The sequence below is a fragment of the Stegodyphus dumicola genome, chromosome 5 (genome assembly GCF_044657685.1).
Source record: "Stegodyphus dumicola isolate Sdum_Otavi_A_Nest chromosome 5, ASM4465768v1".
Classification (NCBI taxonomy): Eukaryota; Metazoa; Arthropoda; class Arachnida; order Araneae; family Eresidae; genus Stegodyphus; species Stegodyphus dumicola.
Window position 1 is genome coordinate 21,289,461 of NC_140772.1, and position 22,489 is coordinate 21,311,949.

The 22,489-nt window shown below is 33.2% G+C and overlaps 1 protein-coding gene across 4 annotated transcripts in view; it reads left to right on the top strand.

Annotated features, from left to right (window-relative positions):
* The window catches only part of LOC118197475 (protein still life, isoform SIF type 1-like), a 325,495-nt gene that overhangs the window by 85,576 nt on the left and 217,430 nt on the right, over positions 1 to 22,489 (top strand). The window contains exon 1 of one of the 4 annotated variants that reach the window (XM_085816493.1): positions 640 to 1,002. The exons of the other annotated variants lie outside the window; for them this stretch is intronic. The gene's annotated coding sequence lies outside the window, so the exon portion shown is untranslated. Of the gene's footprint in view, positions 1 to 639; positions 1,003 to 22,489 lie in introns of those variants that run through there. 4 annotated transcript variants of the gene reach the window in all.

The window sequence follows — 22,489 nt, forward strand, 5'->3', positions numbered from 1 at the left end:
ATCGGGTACTTACGCCAGTATTAAGATAAAGACTAACTAAGATTTTATGTCTTTAAAAATCCTAAACCTTGGATTATAAGGGTATATAAGGGTATCTTAATATGTATGAAGCTTTGTAAAATTAAAGATTTATAAATTTAATGTAGTAAAATTTAATTCAGATATTTATTCTTTGTATACATTTAAAGAAAATATTTACTTTGTAAATGGAAAGTTACGCTAGAAAATAAATTTCGGTAATTTATGGTAGGCCGCATCCATACCCTTTTGACGAGTATCCTTCTATGGAGCCACGTTTTTCTTCTTTCCCCCCCCCACAATCGTCGGCCATCTTTGCCGGGGGTAAGCCAAAACTGCGCGTGCAGCTTGGCGCAGTCCGCTGTCCCGACCCCACATTGCAGCTGCGCGGGAGTTCTTGCGCAGCCGCTGCTATTCCCCGATGCTCTCTCCCAGCCCTCCCGACAAACAAACACCGATTTACGTAAAAGGTGAGTAAAAAAAATAAAGATCACAGCAGAAACAAACCCCCGCAAAAATGCTTCTAACATTCCCGTAATAAGCGGCCATAAAAATGGCAACTAATCACCATTCATCCGCGACCGATACCTAAAAAAATCAATATCCGTCGTTGTGCCGACATCGAGCAGCGAGGCCAACGGGAGATGGCAGAAAGGATTCGGATGAGACTGGTTTTATCTTTAAAGTGACCTTGCTCCTCGGAGTCGTATGCGACTTTTCTCTCTACGCCCCACTTCACTTTGCTCAACACAGAGCACAGATGAGTCTCGTGTGAAGATGAGGACGCGCACTCATCCAGGGATTTACAACTGTGGCACGTGCTAAATCCGGGAACGACGGCAAGCTTGCTCGTCCGATCATTGATTGAGCCTTCCCTCCCCGTTCTTTTTATATTTTTTTAATGACACATGAACATGCAATGGAGGACATTTCCCTTCAGCTTGTGCAGCTGGGGAATCAGGGACAGTTACAAACTAGACGCAGGTAAGAGAAACTCTTTAATTATTGTTATTGGGGAGGGGAAACCGAACCAGACCTGAAAATTTACGACTGCGCAAGGAGGATGAAAGCGCCACGCAAATTGACAAGACGGAAGCACTTCGCTTCGCCCTGGGTTGAACCAGCTTGAACTCGTTTTAGTCTTTACTTTACGGTTAACTGAACAATTTTTGTTTCAATCGCTAATCATTTCTGAGATCCGGGCTTGTGAATAAAAGAAATAGATTGCGGTTTTAAAACGTTAGAAAAAAGTTACTGTCTTGGAAAGTGGAAAATTATACAATTTCAGCAGCACATGCTTTTTGTGTGCAGAAATTTCCTTCAAGTTTCCATTTTAAAAAAATGATGGGGTGTATTAATAATTTATTATACTTGGAGACACAAGAATATATGAAACTAATATCGAAAACACATTTGTAGAAAGCAAAAAACAACATGAAAAAAACATATTTTATTTGCAATGACGAATTTAATTATTTGTTATGCTTAAATTAACAACTTCCCGTTTTTTAATAAACTATTGAGGGGTATCAGAAACCCCTATACCGACAATGTTAAATTGGCCATTTTCGATGTACCTTTTTTCAAAATCTGCTGTAGATACAAGCTTGAAATTTTTTCTGTAATTAAAGTATACCTATCTGATTATACTGAAATGAGCTTTTGAAACATTTTGAATTTTAGAGTAAATTACAGGATATTTTGTTAGGCATAGTAAAATTTAGCACTTTTCTCACACAAAAAATTAAAAAAAAATTTTCTAAGTTTATTACAAAAAGCTCATTTCAGTAAATATTAGGGAACCTAATAAATAAACCATAAACAGTTTAGATACCTGTGAGCAGTAGTTCCTGAGAAAAGGTACATCGAGTATAAAAAAATCATGTTTCGAGAAAAACGCGTTTGTATATGTAAAAATCCTCATTGATCAAAGCAGTCGATGACAAATTAAAACTAGATTTTTTTACAGTTCTAATTTTCATAGAGATTAAAGAATGGTATTTTTAGAAAGATAAAAGTGTAGAGAATTTGAAAATGCAAAAATCCGAAATCGCAATTTTTTGAAGATTTTGGGGTTCTAACTCCCCTTGAAAGAAATAATTTATTATAATTTTTACTTTTAATTAAAGTATACAAAGTTAAATAATTGTTAATAAAATAAGCAATTTATAGTCATTTACAAAATTTATTATTGTACATATTTAAGTATTCTTCAGCACTGGGATACATGAAAGATCAATAAGATTTTATTTAAATATATTTCATGAAATTATAGTGGATAAATTTAAAAATATAGGAATTTACCTACGTTGGAGTTTTGAGAAACAAATTTTTTCCTTTTAATTCAGCATGCTTAGTTTTAATAAGAATATTAATCCCCTCTTATTTTCAAAAAAACATTTTACTATAATTTCTTGTTAGTACGTAAAATTACACAACTGTTAACGAATATTTTATTATCAGTACATGAATGGCATTAGGGCATATTGTTCAATATTCTTAGCATTTCGGAAACATATTTATAACATTAAAAGGATACGTTCTATATACTTAAAAATATTTTAATGAGTAAAATCATTTGAATCTCATTATTCCTATCTCAGGTCACGTAAATAAGCTGTAAACAATAGAAATACAATTTAATATATGCAAAATATAAATAATTTGCAGAAGATTTATAACAATCAGTTACCTAAATAAAAAATTTGGGTAAGATGTTTTGGCGTTCTAATAAATTTTCAAAACCTCTAATTATATAAGTATACATTTTAAAGATAATTTTTATTACTATAATCTTCATTCACATTAAAGAATTTTAATTTATATGTACTTTTAAGCATTTGAATTCTAGTCATAACTCTCTGTTTGAATTTGTACTTTTGAGAATGGTTTTCATGCATGCCTTTCGAGTTTCGGAACACTTTTTAATTCGTACTTGAATTTCGAATTAAATCTGTATATTTCTTCCCTGATATATAAAATGATCAAAGATCATCTGTGTAATGTAACACAGAAACGGTTCAAATGATTCAAACTGCTATTAATTGTCAATGCAAAGCACTTCATTTTAGCAAATAAAATTCACTGACTGGCCTGTTTTTAAACATCTGAATTTAATTCGATTCATACAAGAAAAACTGACGTTAAGTTACGCTGAATATTTTCATTTTTTCTTAGCAAATTAAATTCTATATTTTATTCTAAAAATTAAAAAGCTCAAATTATAACCAGCTTTGCTAAACTTTTCTTTTATGGAAATAAAAGATTTTTTAATTCTTGTAGACAAATTATTGAATATAAAAATGATTACTATCTTAATATATTATTCATAATCTAATACAGTTATGTCCTATATTATCGGTTGAAAACAAATTTCAATTTATATAAACCACATGATTTAGCTTTCAAATGAGAAGTGTCTTTGCAACAGGTGTGCTATGAATTTTCGCTGCAAAAAGTTCTAAGAATTTTAAAAGCGTAGATCTGTATGGTAATTAAAATTTTATAGATTTGTAATTAAACTATGTCTTACAGATTTATCATACACTTTTGAATGACGATGAGGATTTCGTTGCCAATCATAGTGAAGTTGTTAGCAATGCTGGATTTTAAAATCCAAATACCAGGGGTTTTAAGTGATGACGAGATCGGATTTCTAAATCAAACATAAATTGTTACGAACTAAATAAAATCATAAACAAACTGAAAAATATAATTTTCCTTCGCTCAAAGGCAATGATTTTGTTTCTTTATTGCTTTTTAGCAACCCGCGGACTAAAATGTATAATAATAATAATTTTTTTAAGTTACGCAGTTTTATTTAAATATATTAAAATGTAAAAATAAATTTTAGATATTTTAGCATTTCTTTTTAACACGCGACTCGAATTAGAATCATCTAGGTACCTACAGCAGTTGATTTAGGTCATTAACATAAAGGATAATGGAACTGACAGTATATTAGAATTGATACATATATGAAAGATTACATGAAATGTGCTTACATTTCTCCTCTACATTCTAATTTAAAATGCGCCATATCAGGTAACACCGTGGTTTAATTTTTAGCAACATATGATTATGATTTTTGTGATCGTTAATTTTTTTTAAAACGTTTTAGAATCTTTGGTTAAAACTGTGTACTTTAAAAGACTCTTTTTTGTATGTTTTATTTTCCCCTTAAGTTAAATAGGATTTATTAGTGCAGTCTTAAAATATTAAGTCAAATGAAACATTCTTTTAGCTGTAACATTGGCAAACAAAATAGTTTTTTCCTTAAGGAATATAAAAGAAAACATTTGATAGAATAAATCTTTCCTCCTTGAATTCAAATGTGCAAGTAATTTGTTTCGTCACCCATCACCAGTGAAAAAACAGGATGGAAACCTACATGTATTACACATCACAGACGCTGTAATTCTCGCGCCCGACTGAGCAACAAAATATTCTCAGAAAAGTAAGTAAGAGCAGTAATGGGACACATTCAAAATAAAGGCCTGTATAGAAGAATCACTTTATAATTTTTCTCATGTTCGTATTGGCCATTAATAAACAGTTTTGATTTCATCCTAAATCTTATTCGCTGAAGATTTTATCTAAGTGCCTGAATTATTAACATCACACGATAATTCATGTGTCATAGATTAATTTTAAATTAACATAGTTCACAGATTTATTATAAGCAGTTACTCTACTTAGGACAGAAAGTGTAAAGAGCCAAATTAAAATGGGGAAGGGTAAGGGACTATTGAAAATTAAAGTTATAATTTCTCTTTACGCCCACTTATATGTACAGCAATGGAAAACGAAATCCCAGCACCAAGAAGAAATCAACTTATAGGAATGAAATGTTAGTTTTTGTTGTATTTATTTGATTATATAAGCATTTGTTGTATCGTATTTATTTGATTAATGTGTCAGGTTCACAGGTAAAAATATGCGCAAGTGCCATTTAAAACCTGAAATGGTGGTACAATAACAACGCCGTAGTCGCCATGGTGTTGAATGTACGCATGCAAACTCACATGCACTGTGTCTTACAGGTGCCGTTTGTCATTTTGCAGAATGAAGTTCCCTGCCTGGTGCACTTAGATGGATGAAGTTATATCTGTAGTCCAATCAAGTTCTATTCATGCTCGATGGGAGACGGATTGTGTGATCTCCCAGGCCGGGCAACATATTTACACCCTATACAGCACATTGGGGGATAGCAGCGGTCTGGGGTCGAGCGGTAGCCTGTTCAAAAATGCTCCTATAATATTACTCCAGGGACATTTTCGAACAGGCTACTAATATTATTTATTACATTAGAATGGCAACACCAGTCTGACGTACACATTTGCTATTAAGGTGTGATAGACAATGTCATATGAGAACAGAGCAGATCTCCATTTCGCTCACCAGTGAGCTTTTAGTTTGACATCACCGAAGTCGCAAGTGGTACAACCGCTGGGAGTCAATCTCAGAGTTGTTTCTCAAATTAATTAAATTTTTAGAACTCGCTGTGTCACTCTGATGCCAACAAAAGCTCAAATGTCTGGTTGCAGATGCAGTGCGATGCGCCACTGACATACCTAACCCGGCGTGCCAGCTGTTATTTCAGTGGCAAAAAGAAAGATAAAGAAAAGTACCATCCCGTGAATGTTGCTGTCAGCACACAAATACAGTAGATACATCCGTGCCATGTTGCTGTCAGCACACAAATACAGTAGATACATCCGTGCCATGTCTTTCTGTCCCATCGCGAAAGGAAAATCCATCTTCTTGTAATTTTAAGTAAACGGTCTCGTTCAAATACGGTAAGCTGTTGATACTACCTTCTTCGTCTCCTTAAAGACACTCTTGTCTAAAATCTTACTCACAACATCGAATTCGGATAATAAATAAACTATACGAAGTTTATATTGCGTAGCAAATGTGATTTGCGCGTTCTTAGTGGCGCTGCTAGCACCACACTTATTCGTCTAGAGCAAAATTTGAATAGATCTCATCTTTCAGATGTGCAAATACACGTTCCAAATTCTGCTTATTGAACATAGCTTCTGTCAAGTATTGGGATATCATTTTCACCAGTGTTTATTCATACGTATGAAAAATTGAAAGTGTATTTATATATACTTTCAATTTACCTAAAGTATTACTAATCTTTTCATAACTTTGTGTATTTAGTATCTGGATCAATGGATTGTTCATTCAGTGACTGAGGCAAAGCAGACAGCCTTATCTGCCTAAGGGGGTAAAGGCCTTCATGGAAGACTTTGTAAAACAACTGGCTTTTATTTATGTAACCGATAGAGAAAGCTATGAAAACACTCCTGCGGCTCAGCCTTTTCTCTAGATTCGAAGCTAGGACGAAGTTCAGGATTCAGCAGTCATAGACACTTGATCATTGTTTTGGCTTGGTATTTGAAACAACCACCTTCACTGCTCAATAAAAATATTCGAGCATTCTTATACTCCTATTCTCTACGCTCGTGATACCGCACTATTTTTTGGAAAAAATAATTTTTTCCTTCTTGTATCCCGTTCACATAAGAAATGCCAAAACCATCTTTAGCCCTGCTGAAAAATCGTAAATAATATATCGCAACCTTGAAATTTTAAATCATGAACATATATGCATTAAAACGTACGTATACTATATTCCCTCCAGCGTAAGTTTCCCATTTTCATGCATTTACTTCATATTAATTGCAAAAATAATAGAACAAAAGTTAATTTTCTTTTGCATTGGCACAGTATTTAAATAAATGTTTGAAGAGTCAAGAACAGTTTTTTTATTTTATATTCATATTTTATATTCATATTCATATTTTTATTTTATATTCATATTTTTATTTTATATTCATATTTTTATTTTTTTATTTTATATTCATTTCCCTTTTGTTATTTTATATTCATAATCAAGTATTACAATTTTTACAAGATAAATATTTTTGCGACAAGCTAAATTGTTTTCTATAAAAAGTTTGAATTTTGAATGATTATGAAAGGAACACATTTCAATGTCATTGTGAAGGAGATCGCTGTATATTGAAGGAGAACTCAAATGTGAAGGAGAACTCAAATGTGAAGGAGAACTAAAATGTTCTGCATGTTTTATAAGCATGGTTTTTAGTTAATTTTTTTCAAATTCATAATACAGGTTCTTAATTAATCTTAACTAAGTAGTTAGTAATAATTACTTATCTTGGCTAAGTAATTAATAAAGTTTCATTATGTTGCTACCTGAGCGTGAATAGTTGCACATTCATTTTCTACATATTTATATACACAGGAAGATATTTTAGAGATAAACACTCACTGTAAGGTACTGACGTCATACCAGATTTCAAATAGGGAAGCATTTTATGTTTGGATTTACTATTAATTGCTTTTATTTTTTCAAAAAGAATTTACATTGTAACAAATAATAATTGTTCATAAACAAGTACTCTTACAACCAATAATTTTTAGTCCAATACGTAAGACATTTCAGGCAGATCGAAAAGTGATATTAAAATTAAGGTTTTACTTTCATCTTTCACATTACAGTCGACAAGCAATATTTTTCAATATGTGGAACCAAACTTGGTCACTGATTTTTAAATGTTAGATCATATCAAACACAGCAGAAGATACCGAACTGATTTACATACCTTTTGGTATATTATTCACTATTCTTTGGGATATAATTATAACTATTATTATTATTCACATTCCCTTGGTGTATTATTATTGCTAAATAAACCTGGTACGTTTCTAATCTACATTTTTGCTTACATTTTAAATTAAAATTTTTGTCTTATATTTTCATTACTTAAAATCGAACAATTTAAGCATTAATAAATCAGTCTAATACTTTAATATACTTATATTACTTCACTTTAAAGCCCCAGGAATATTTTAAAATTCGGAAATTAGAAAAAAAATAATAAAAATTAATTTAAGCTTAGTAGTATTTTAAAATTAGAAATTTAGGAAAACAACAAAAAAATTTGTATAATAGATAATAAAAGGCAAGGAACATTTCTAATTTAAATATAATAAACTATCTAATTTGAGAATCTTTTCAGGTGTAATATACTGTATATTTAAGGCGCATTCAAATTTTGAGCATTAAAAAGGTGAATAAAAATTTAGATTTTAATTTGAAATAATACCGTATTAATAAGTATCAATACATTAATATATACAATATTTTAATTAATCAATTTAAATGTTTAATAATTTAAAATAACTTTTTACGTACATAGGCTATCATTTAAAAACAGCTAAAAAATTCTGATCACCACATGACTCCTTGTACGGAGTATTAAATTATACGCATTTTTTCCTGTATTTCATTTTAATTTATTTCCTCGAATTTCATTAGAGATATATTTCTCATTCAATTAATTCAGTTCTCACTTCGCGACATGGCAAAAATACCACATAAAACCTCAATATCTTTATAAAAAATTTTAAAGAGCAATTTTTACAGTTAAAATTAGTTTCTACTCAAAAGCAAGCCGTTCGGCCAGCGGGCAAAAGGGCTGATTTTCGGTGCACAAAAGTGAAAGTTTACGTTTGGTCGCACTCTGCAAAAAGATACTAAAGCCGTAGAAACTGCTTAATTAATTGTGGACGCTATCCTGAGTAAAGATATGGAATAATTTAATAAATTAAATGATAATTCCAGAATGTATAATTCATGATTTAATTCGCAATAGTAAAACGTTATATTTGTTGTTGCGAAGCTTAGTGTCTTTAGATTGGCAACAGGCCCACCAGCAGCCGAGCGGTAAAGTCGCTGAACACTGGTAGTTCGGTCCGAGGTTCGAATCCCGCGAACGGGCTGGCTGCATGGGCGTTTTCGTGGTTTTCCCCATGTGTAACGTGTATACGAGCCAGTTTCCCTTAGAAAGTCCTCCACGAAGGCATTCCTCCCCTTAGGCAGATAGCCCTAGTGTGCTTTGCCATAACTAAATACACCACACCATTAGATTGGCAACAAATTCACTATTCTGCTAAGTTTCAAATGTAAACAAATATGGGTGCTATGGTAAAACAAAGTTAGGCTTAGCCACACTTAAGCAACTTTTGAATTGTTGATAATTCTACAAACATTCCATGCAGATTCATGCATTAAGAACTTCAATTACAGATCAAAACAGCTGCCTGCAGCCCCACGTGGCTGCACCGGGAGATTTTTGAGGTTGTTAAAATGTTGTACATGGCATTAATAGGGTTGTATTACAGACTGAAGAGGCAAGCTGTGGTGTTACAGATGGTAAGTAGTTAAAGCAAAAATACAAAATAAGTACATATAAAAACACATAAATACACATAAACAAATAATACCCAAAACACAAAGCGCAAAATACAAAATACATAAAACACATAATCACTTAAAGCACAAAAAGAAATACATATATGTAATAATAAAATTCCATAGTCAAAATTACACTTAAATTTCTAACTGTATGTTCCTTTTCATTTTTAATGGCGACGGTCTCTTATTTGAAAGTACGTGGAATTAAATCCACAGCCCCGTAGTCAAGTTGTTTTTCCCGCCTTTTCTACATGTACAGTTATAGAATGTTCTGGAAATATTTAAAGCGAACTGGATTGGCTGACGAGGCTGACGTCATTTCTTGGAAGTTCCGCCTTTCCAGAGGCTATAAAAGGACTCGCAAAGGAATATCGGGGGCTTTTCTTTAATGTTACGATGCAGTAAACTTCATACAAAAAGTTATTAGTAATTCTTTTTATTTACTCCGGATATCTGATTTTGTAACTGCTATTTCTCCTGAATAATAATAAATGGATCCTGTTTTTTAAACTTATCATCTGATAATTTAAGCTACGACAAAAGCTGGTACATCACATATATATATTACTCTGTTACTCGCTCGGTGAGCTGAGTTTTTTAAAATTCTTATATGTTGGTAAATTGTTCTTTTTTGCTTTAAAATGATTAAATTATGTTGTTATTATCTTCAGGTTAAGGTTTTGTTGACTTAATGTGCATGCAATGGTTGTAGAATTAGCAATGATTTAAAAGTTGTTTAACTGCGGATAAGGCCGAGTGCGACCAAAAGTGAGAAATCTACATCTAATGAAATTCGAGGAAATAAGTTTAAATAAAATGCAGCATAAAATGCGTATAATTTAACATTCAGTGCAAAGAAGTGATTTGGTGTCAGATTTTTTTTAATAGCTAAGCAAAGTCGTCTAAAAAATGTACGAACACCCTCTGTATATAAATACTGATTTCCGTAATGAAGATCATGTTTATTGTTTAAATCAAACTAGAATTAAAAAATCATTATGTGACTGAAGGAGTATTCCATAAAAAGCATCAAAATTTTCGAGAATACCTAAACTGTTTTCATTCAGTATATTTTTTTAATATTTTTAATTTGAAAAGGAGTTTTAAATGTCCATTGTTAAGTTAAATAATTAAAATAAATAATGCAAAATTTCCTGACAAATTTATTATTTATATCTCGGCAAAGTATCCAAGAAATGTTAAAGTAATCCCTGAATTGCTAACCTTTGGAAACCACTACTGCTGATGCAGGTGCGATGTAAAATAAACTCCAATCTATTGAATTACCTTAAGTTAACTTAGGATTTATGTAAACTAAATTCTGAGGCACCTACTATAAAAATAATAGTTGCTATGAGTAATGAAATGTAATTTATGTGAATAAAATATGAATGAAAATTATATGAAAGAAACTGGATGCAGAATTCTCAACAATACAAGCGTGTAAGGAAACTGCTTGCTTGCAAGTAAAGCATCTGGCAACAGCGTGCGTCTGATGTTCATTGGGTAACAAAGAGGCAAAACTTAATTTTCCGATCAATGGATAAAGTGGGTTCTGTTGTTCACTTTACATCTTCAGGACAGACAGACATTGTTTAAAAATATCGATTTGTGTTTATCATCGATTGTCTGGGAAAAATAAGAAATTCAGAAGGGGAGCTGTGTTGAGCTAAGCTTTCTTTTTTCAATAATTAACAAACAATAATGAGTTTCCAATGTTACTTGAAACTCTGTTTCGAAGAATTTTTTTGTGAAAAAGAATAAAAAAAAAATAAAAGATGAAAAATATTATAAGTTTGGTGTAATAGGAATTTTATTTTTTTTTTAAATTTAAAATAATTCAAGCATGCAATAATCAGTGTAGATATTTACGTCCGGAAATAATGTCGAAAAGAAAATTATATAACCGTATGCATACTTTTGTCAAATTTTGTCAATTTTATAAAGCCCGCAACGACATTTTAAGTATGCAGTTGTTGTAAATATTGTGCTTATAGATATAGAGATCCAAACGGGACAGTGACAGAGAAATGTGGACGGAGCACCAGAACATCGTCAGTGACTTTACAGGTGTTACTCATCCGCACTACTGTACCCCGCTGGGCTTTTAGTTCGCCCGCATCGGATGCTAGCCTACCAAGACATTTACATAGTAATTTTACATTAATATTAGACTTACGTATTGAATATACAATTACAAAGACATAGTATACAATTATTGCAAAGAAATTAACCTATTAACAAAAGTTGGATTATGGCAGATTGATATAACATAATTACTTCGAACATACATACAAACGTTCATTGTACATTGTACGTCATACAAACAATATATTTACATTAGTATATCTAGTTACATCGAATTAAAATAAACATCATTTTAAGGAACTAATTGAAGAATTTTTTTTTTGTGCATTTTATTACATTTAGTTGAATTACTAAGGCGAATTCTCTTATTAATACATTCCCTTTCATTTTTTTAAACTTGTTACACACAAATGCATCAGCACTGAAGTCTTACAATATTATTTTTGTAAATTAATGTATCATAAATACAGAAAATATACATTAGAAAATCACATAATACTTGCATTTACACTAAGATGTCTAATAGAGTCGTATATTATTTATATTATTTTTTAATTAATGATTTAATTATTACAAGATTTTCCCCCCTCATCTCCTAATACAGTACAAATTTTTAATGTAACTATTTTATAAAAACTATTTATACCATATTTAGCCTGTTTCAGACATTTTCAATATTTCTGAAATCTTGCATTATTTTTGCAAGTTGTAGAATAAGAGGTATTTATACAGATGTGATAGCATCTTGACATATGTCTTCTCTTTTATATGCGAAAAGTTTCTTCATAATCAAGGAAACCTTTCGTTGTAATTGAGGTATCGTTAGCATGCATTTAATGTACTCAGGCGTAATTTGTGACCTTCCTTTGCAGCGTAGCTCTTTTGTGAGCTGGTACTTGAAAATATAGTGTTCTGGGTCTCCCTTTTCCCCACATACGCACTTGTCTGAATCGCTCAAATTTCGTGCAAAGTAGTACGTGGGGAAAGGACCATGTCCAGATAAGAATATGTTGATGAAGAAGTTATAAGAGATTGGATCATATGTAGGTTTCTTGTAGAAGTTGAAAAGCCTTCTACCTACTTTTGCATTTTCCCATTCAGTTTGCCATTTTTTTAATGCAATTTTTTTCAACATATGTTTCACATACGATTTAGGGAATGGGACATTGATTGGAGGTAGAGATGGGTCTTGAGCTGCATTTTTAGCAAGCGCATCTGCCCTTTCATTTTGGGCTTGTCCAGCATGCGCTTTTACCCACTTTATTTTCATAGATGTTCTCTTGCGCTGTGATAATAAATCGTAGATATCTTGCACTATTGATGATTTGTTTCTTGCATCATCGACAGCTTTAATTGCCGCTTGGCTATCACTGTAGATGGTAACATATGTTAGATGCTTTTGATGAGACCATAGAATAGCGTGTTTTATGGCTGAAAACTCAGCTTGGAAAACGCTGTTGTTGTTCCTTAGGTGTCCTTTCCATTCTGTTGCTTCTTGTTCTGAGAGGAGTGCAAAGAACGCGCATCCTACTTCTTCGTTTAACTTTGACCCATCTGTGTACACGACTGGAAATGAAGGTACACTGAGGGTGTCTTCTTTTGTAGATATTCTGAGTTTTGCATGTACTGCAGGGTGTCTTAGGTAAGGATTTCGTGGCTGTTCAAAATCAAGGGGGCACAGGTTTTGATCTTCTACCTCTATGTTTTTCTTGAGGTGGAATAACGTAGCTAAATCTGCATCTTCTTTTGCTTTCAGGTGGAGGGGTGGGATTCCTGTTAATACACAGAGAGCTGCCGTTGAGGTAGTTCTGTATGCTTTTGCTATTTGTAAGAGGAAGGGGCGTTGGAGAGATGCAAACGATATGTATTGAGATTATATGCGCAACTGCTGTTGAAGGAAAAAGAAGGAATATATTAGGACTTTGTCATCATATGCTTATACATCGCGCGTCAAGAATGGCGTAATGTGGGAGAATATCGCACACAGCTGGTGGCGCTTCAGTATTATAAAATTCCCGTTAAGGTTAAAAGTAAGTTATTTAGGAGTTAATTCAACATATTGGTATTACCTGAAATAAGCATAAGTCTAAAATTTAATATTTGACTGTTAATGCCTTTGAATTACAAAATATAACCAATAGAAACTTCTTGCAAGACTTCACATACCAAATAAATATAAACTTGAAGTTTTTCTTTTATGTTATTATTACTGTCATTTTTGTATGTTTTGATAAATATTTAAAAAATGAAATTTAAAATTTATTCTTATTGTATTATTTACTACCTGTACCCGGCCAGCCTTCGTCTGGTCTTTAAATGTACCGGAAAAAGGCCTAAAGGGAACACCAAACGTTAAATTTAAAAACTGCACAGAATTTTAATCTGCAGAACAGCATTATCCCCCCCCAAAAAAAATAAATAAAAATGCATTATATATAAAAACAATTACAATGAAAAAAGCAATATCAATATCTCTTAATAAAAATATTAATTATCCTTATAAATAAATTAACCAACTTTTCATTGTTTTCTCTCGACAAACGTCCAGTATCCAAGAAAAACATTAAATTTAAAAACTGCGCAAAATTACCGCCTTCATTTTTCTGCGTGGCAACAGTGCTGATATCAGCATCAATGACAACAGTAATATATCAGCAACAATAGCTGCGTGCCATTGTTGCTGGTACAATGGTTTGGTTTTGGTTTGGTTTTATTAGATTACGGCAATGCACTCGAGGGCTATCTGCCTTAAGAGAGGGATGCCTTCGTGGAGGACTTTCTAAGGGAAACTGGCTCGTATGCACGTTACACATGGGGAAAATCACGAAAAAGCCCATGCAGCCAGTCCGTTCGCGGGATTCGAACCTCGGACCGAACTACCAGTGTTCAGCGACGTTACCGCTCGGCCGCTGGTGGGCCTGCTGATACAATGAGTGAGAATTATCGATTTGATGCAATTTCGTCAAAAAAGACATAAAATTAAAAAAAAACCATTCGGAATTTGAAAAAATCACTTCGAGGTGCACTGGCTCTTGTCTAGATGCGCCTATGTACCAAATTTCGTATCTTTGGGTCTATTAGCTTACGCGCAATCTGAACGAAAGACATACACAGAGAGAGAGAGAGACAGATAGACTCTTCCTTTTATATATACAGATTGAATAGTCCAAAAAGGGTTATTAGTCTCGAAATGGGATTTTGCGTTGGCTTACGGTGTATCACCTTTCAAATTGTAACGCAAAATCCCATTTTTGGAAGTTGGAAATGTGAAAAAAGAGCAATGGACTCGCCGGGACTCGAACGACGGACCTCTCGAATACGCGCCGAGTGTGGTGGCTATTACACCACGAAGGCATGCTAAGAAGGCGGGAGAAATACCTTATATACTCCCCCTTTTAAAGGGCGACTTGGGATTGGGGGATCCATTTGCCAAATCCTGGTGATGGAGAATCATCATCCACCACCTTTTTTAGTTCGGGCGCCACTGTAGAATCATTAGGTATTTCGGGTAAAGGAGAGATGAAAAGTGAGCCCTCCTCGCCGGGACTCGAACCACAGACCTCTCGAATACGCGTCGAGTATGCTGACCATTACACCACGAAAGCATGCTAAGAAGGCGGGAGAAATACTTTATAAAGTCATCATAAGATACGTTCGACTACATAATTAGTATAATATTTGAATATAACTTATTGCAGATTATCAGATAAATAGGAGCTTTTGGCATTTCAGAAATGGAAAATTGTAAATGTTTTTTGTAGCTTTTTGCATTTATATATCATTCATCGATAACTATAATTATATTTTAGAAATCAAAGTTTCTTATATGTATTTTTTTTCAAAATCTCCTTCATTCAGCTTCTAAAGAACTATTATAAGAAGAGAATCTCATGCTTGCCCTACATGACTTCCTTCTACGGCGTATTAAATTACACGCATTTTTTGCTTTCACTATATTTAACTGTAAGTCTTAAAATTTAGGTTTCCTTTCCACGTGAAGGCGATTATACCGCTGAACAATTATCGATGGATAGGAAATTATACCGCTGAGTTACGTGAAGGCGATTATACCGCTGAGTTACGTGAAGGCGATTATACCGCTGAACAATTGCTACATCATAATTTGTCTTTTGAAATGTTTCTTTGGTACAATAAACATTTTTATTATTTTCTTCCAGAATAATACATATCTTTATTGTTAAAATGATAAACGAAATTAAAAAATAAATCTACAAATTTCATATAAAGTTATTTGAAAAATTTAGCTAATGTGTTTATTCTACAAACCACTAGAAAATATAAAATGTAAGAATGATATTTTAAACGCTCATGCTTAAAATAATATAAATGTAGATATATATGTCAAAATTCGCAAGTGATCTGAAGTAATTAGTTGCATTATAAAGAACTAACTATAGATAAAGATATAAATTATTAGTCTAAAGGGGCAATTTGCTCAGAAGGACTACTAATTTCGTTTTGACATTTTGCATTTTGCATCACGATAAGCGTTGTTTCACTTTTCAAATTGTTGCCATCCAATATTATCGCCCTGTGTTATATTTAAAGAAATTAAATTATGAAGAATCTGCATGAGTGTATGTATGTTTCTCGCATTGTGATAAAACAACGGTATTTAGAGCCATCAAAGTTTAAGTAACGTAATCTTCCATATAATATGGGCATGTGGAAGCCCTAATTTGGAATTTGGTATTTGTTTTATTATCAATCTCATTTTTTTTGTAACGTTTCAACGAATTTTTGATTAACAAACTCAACAATTTAAAAAGCTAGTAATGGCAATACGTAGAACATTATATTTAACCTTTTGTTGCATCATGTCCACTCTAGTAGACAAAAGTTTAAATTTGTTTATTCTTCTGTAAATGCCTTAACAGATTCCATTCCTGTGTTTATTTATTCTATATTATTAGAACTTTCAACTGTCGATCCTAGATGGTTGTGTGTGTATTTAATTATGGCAAAGCACACTAGGGCTATCTGCCTAAGGGGAGGGATGCCTTCGTGGAGGACTTTCTAAGGGAAACTGGCTCGTATACACGTTACACATGAGGAAAACCACGAAAACACTCATGCAGCCAGCCCGTTCGTGGGATTCGAACCTCGGACCGAACTACCAGTGTTCAGTGACTTTACCGCTCGGCCGCTGGTGGGCCTCCTAGATGGTTGTATAGCATCACTAAGTAAAGCATTGGTATTTGGAAAATGGCTGCTACTTTTTTTTCCAAGTTAGTACCATTTCTCAGAGTAAACATTATATAATACTGCTTACATTTTCTTATACTGCCATTTTTTATTGATAATTAGTAATTTTTGACATTTTATTTTAAATGTCAGTTTGAGAAAATTGTGGAGTGAGTAGATAAAGATCTACCGAAAAGAGTGAATTGAATGTACTGCTTATCAAGCCAAAAAACCACTGGAAATGTTTATGTTTGGCAAGGAATTTCTAGAACATTTGACATTTGAATCCAATAGGTACAGGTTACAAAATCGTAGCAAAATGAATCCAATCACAGTCGACGAAATATAGGTATTTAGGGGTATCTGTATGTACATTTACCGTTTAGAAGATGGTAATGATCAATGCAAACAAAGCAGGAAAAATGATTTCAAAATGCAATGACCGTAAATCGTTGGGAAGAGATTTGTATGCATGTACGCATATGCATGCTGTCCACTGTAGTGAACAAGCTGTAGCAATTATTTAAAACGAAATTTGAATAAAATTAATTGTTTTATTATTACTAAGGTTATTTTAAGTAGAAAAAATACAAACATTTTCGTTTAACTTCTCCAGATTATTTGTATGCAACAAAGTGTTAATAAATAAAGGTAACACAAAAAACGTTAAAAAAAACTTCCCTTTGGACGTAATTTAAAATCTGAAAGCTTTCATTTTTTTTATGTGTTTATACATTTATCCTGTTCTCAGAGTTATTTTCATGAATTTCTACATCTTATTTCAAGAAAATGTACATTTGGATGTGAAAAACACGCTCATGATCAGTATTTAAGGTAATAAAGTCTCTACCTTGTGCAGTTTCGTATTAATCAGATCTTCCTGTTATGCAAGGAAACTCTCCTACAGTTTTGAAGGCTACAGTATCCGTGTAGCGAAACCAGGAGGAAAGTTCTTTTTTAATCTCCGGCCTCGAACTGAAGGATTGTTTGGCAACTTCTCCAGTTGTTGAGCTTTATCTGGGCCAAGACCCCTTAATGAAAGATGCAGAACAGTAAGCACTACCAGAGCAAAACAGCTTAAGGTGAAGGTCAATGTTTCTTGGCAAAACTTAAACAAAAGTGCAAATTTAATATAACTTTAACCTTAGCTAACGATGAATAAGAAAAGCCAACTCACTTCTTAATTATTGCATCAAATGGCAAAAAGGTCGGTAGTATTAGTTTGAATTCTAAATTGGAATTTACGAAATTATAATGCTGATTTTTAAAATCGAAAATAACGCGTTTTCCAGTTTAATTGCTTTAAAAAAAGTTTTAGAGTTGAGCTGAAATAAATATACTTTAGTTTCAATAAAAATAATCTTTACGATATTATCAGATATTACATATTTACAGATAGAGAGATTACATGTTTTTTTTTTTATTTCAACAAATTTTTATGGATAATTATTATTTTTATGGATTTTTATGGATATTGTAAACATTATCCACAGACATAACTTGGTGTAGCGACGTCATGAAAATGTTACATTGATGAAAGAAGTTAGAATTTATTTAAAGACCGCTATAAATTTTCCTTACTGCTATAACGGTTAGAGGAATTTGTCTACTAGCCCGAAAATAAGGATTTGAGGGTTGAACTCTAGTTTAAGGCCTGCTTGCAAACGACTTGCTTTCCTTTACCTTTAATACAGGTCGCCCCTTGTTGCACAACTGTGCAATATTCTTAGTGATGAGGCGGTTGATAGATTTGGTTGAGACGATAGATTTGTCTTAATTTTTCTCTTTTCATCTTTCCTAATGATATAGCGGCTCTTCAAAAACCCTAAGACAAAGGCATATAAAAGTGCTGACTTTTTATTTAAAGTCGCTTTAAGTCTACCCACCGACATTAATATTAGTATTTCAAAATGTTACAAGAAGCCTTTTTTTATTACTTCCTTGCACGAAGTAAAGGAAGTATAGTAATCGCGAAACATTCCGGATATCATATTTCAACAAAAATATTCATTTCGACCGCTTTCGAATCCGTTTGAACGAAGTTTTTACGTAACATCTGTACAAATTCTTAGGCACCTACTATAAAATTGACTGAATAAAGGACTCTTTGTTCCAAAACAGATTGTCAAGTGGATTTAGAAGAGTTTTTTCCCGTGCGTCTACACGTACGTATGTAAATACAGGGTGATCAACGAATAAGCCCTGATTTCAAAATTAAATATCTCTACAACAAAGATCGATAGAATTATGCGGTAAACTGTACGTTCACTAGCAAAACTGTAAAAATTGTGTACAAAAGTTTAGAAAATTTAGTTACGAAAATCGTTAACAGATGGCGCTCTGCGCTGAAAACTCTCTGAAAGAAGTAAAAAAAAAAAACAATAAAATGAAGCAGCCTTTGCAATTAAAATACAATTTTGTCAAAATGTTCACCGTTCGAAACAATGAGGTGGCGTAAACGAACAATGAAATTTGACATCACGTCTTGCAATGTCTCGACGGAAATGGAATCACATGCAACATCAATCAACGATTCAAGCTCATCTAGAGTAGCGGGATTGTTTCGATAGACAGTGTCTTTCAATGCGTCCCACAGAAAGAAGTCACAAGGACTCAGATCGGGAGAATATGGAGGCCAAGCTATTCTGTGTCAGTAAATTGCGGATAATCTAACGCAATTACTCTATTTCCAAAGTATTTATGAAGAAAGCGAAAACCTTTATCTGTTCGATGTGGTCGAGCCCCATCTTGCATGAACCAGTCGATACCTGGTCGATCCTCCAACGCTAGTTGAGTGCTGAGAAATTGTTCCAAAAGTGTAACGTAACGTTCAATAGTTATCATTTCTCGTACGAAAAATGATCCGATAATGCCTATGGCTCATACCGTAGCCCGTGCAGTAACTTTAGGCGAATGCAGTGCTTTCTCTTCACAGAAATGATGATTTTCGGTACCCAAAAATCTCCAGTTTTGTTTATTAACGATTCCATTCAAATAAAAATGTGCCTCATCTGTGAACTAGATGCAGCTCACATCAAATCTGTGGTTGTCGACCATTGTTAGAATCTGATTCGCAAAGCCAACCCTTTGTTACACAGCTTTCATGGGTATGGCCTGATGACTTTGGATTTTGTATGGAGACAGCTGTAGGCTATTTTTTAATATTTTTTCCTTGCTCGTGTACTTCAAACCTGTCTCTGATGCCATCCGTCGGATGCTTTTCCTAGGATTTTGCTGAACAATTCCAGAAACTTTGACTGAATTTTCAGGAGTGACTACAGTTTGCCTAGGCCCAACATTTCCCTTTCGATCATCAGCCACGCTGCCAGTCCGTTCAAATTTTGCAAAGAGCATGCGAATGGCTTTCGCATCGGGGCCAATTGGAACATTGAATCGGGGCCAATTGAACATTGAGCCTTTTTTCACTAGCCAACAGTCGTACTGATCACTTTTGAATTCAAAGCACATTTTTAAAGGCTATTGATAGGTCATTGCGATTACAGCGCCATCTGTTAACGATTTTCGTAACTAAATTTTCTAAACTTTTGTACACCATTGTTACAGGTTTGCTAATAAACATGCAGTTTACCGTAATTCTATCGATCTTTGTTGTAGAGATATTTAATTTTGAAATCAGGGCTTATTCGCTGATCACCCTGTACATATATGTAGTACATCTCGCATAATTCAAAAACGAATAGTCGTAGAACGTTGAAATTTTGTGTATGGGACTGCTATAACATCTAGTCTGCACCTCCCTTTTTTGTTGCAATCGGCTACACCAAACCATATATATATGTATTTCCACTCTGTTACCGGCTGGATGAACTCAGTTTTTTTTATTCTTATATGTTAGTAAATTGCGCATTTTTTGCTTTTATGTCATTGAATTATATTGTTCTGAAATTCCCGTTTTGGTTTTTATGCCTTTAGTTAATATAACTACAATAGTTGTAGAATTATTAAGAATTTAAAAGTTTAAGTGGTGCTTACGAGGCCTCCATTTGTTTTAACTTGAAACCCTTAGTGGAATAGAAAATTAAAGCAGTTGGTCCACCATCTTCAGTGTCTTTTCTCACGTGGACAAAACGTTAACTTTTAATTTTACGCACTGAAAATTTTGGCTTCCTCCATTTGGGTCGAATTACTCGCTTTGCACTGAAACTCTAATTTTAATTATATATATATATATATATATATATATTCTGTTTTTAGCTGTATTTGGTGTTTTAGGTTTTTATCGTATTTGACAATTTTTAATAAATAAGTTTTGGGTTTTATGTATTTTTTCAGTAACATCTGTACGTAAGGACAGAATAAAGGACTCTTTTACTCCTCTCCCCCCCGAAAAAATTATAAAACTGATTTAAAATGAATTCTGAAGAGATTTTTTCGAGCGGAATCAAATGTAACCTTTTATAGTTTGGGGCACCGAAAAATCTGCCTTCTTGTAGGATGACCAAATTGATTGTGTTTGCGCAGGAATCTTAATTTTAATTGCAAAAATTGTTTTTTTGACTGTTTTAACTGCATTTGGTGTTTCATGTTTTTCTGTATTTTACAATTTTCAATGAAGGTATTTTGAGTTTTATGTATTTTTGCCTTGCCACGAAGGGAGAACTGAATGAATTGAATGAGAAATATATCTATAATGGAATTCGAGGGAACAAAGCGTAAATGAAATGCAGCAGAAAATGTGTATAATTTAAGAGCCGTACAAGGAAGTCAATGTGGTGTGCATATCAGATTTTTTTAAATAATAATACTAGAATAAATTTACATTACAATAACTCATTGAACAAAAAACGTATACATAATAATTAAATAAAATTTGTGTAAAAATAAAACAGCTTTTTCTTTTGAAATTTCTTTAAAGAAAATTATATGCTATTATAAATACACGTGAAGCTGATATTCATGTAATTTTTGCTGCTTCTCTTCCCATTCAAACATTTCGTTTTGAAATCTTTGGAGGCATATTTGAATAGAAAAAAAATTTAATCTTTCTTCTCGAAAACTATTTTTCTTAAAACTAAATCTAAAGATCTGGTAAAGCTCATTCTGTCTGTCTCATTTTCTACGAAAAACGTTCTTCTTCTTTCCGGTCCAGACCACTTTCATTTTCTTGGAATTCAACGTATACCTTAGAGAAAAAAAAAGAAAACGGAGTAGGATGCTGTTTTAAAGGATCGCTGTGCAAAATTGCCGCTATTGGAATCCACACATCCTATTAGAAAAGTATATAACAAATCTCTTCTTTCCTTGCGTTCTTTTGTTCTTAGTTAAGTGTTTTTCTTTTCCTTTGGATTATTCTGTGCAGAGTTTAGGGGTTGCTGGAAGAAGATGTTAGATTGTAGTGATTTTAGTATTTGGCGATGTTTCAGCGCACTGAAATCATTTTTCAAAATATAAAATCTGAATGGTTTGTTTTGGTTTGGTTAATTTTGTTAGTTTTTCTCTTCAGGTAAGTTAAGTGTTTCGTGCATTTGGAATGAATAACGACGACAGCAGTTTTGACAGCAAAACACGATTTATTAGCCAGTATTATTCAAGACAGCTCCAAAAACACTTTTATAGTCGTTTAAGAATTACTATAAACACGCTGAAAAACAATTAGAGACACAGCCCTCAGACTGTCAGGCTATAACGGTGAAGACAGCTTCACGGCAAAGCACCAGAGTACAGCTCCCGACTCTGCTCGATCGTTTCCCAGAACTCTACGTATTCTGGAGATTCTCGACGCTAAAACTCGTGATGCACTCGACGATACACTAGAGTACAGCTCCCGACTCGGTTTGGTCGTTCTCGGAGCTCAACACACTGTCAGATAAAACTCGACGATGCACTGACTCGCGATACACTAAGAGACTCTCTCTCGATGCACTC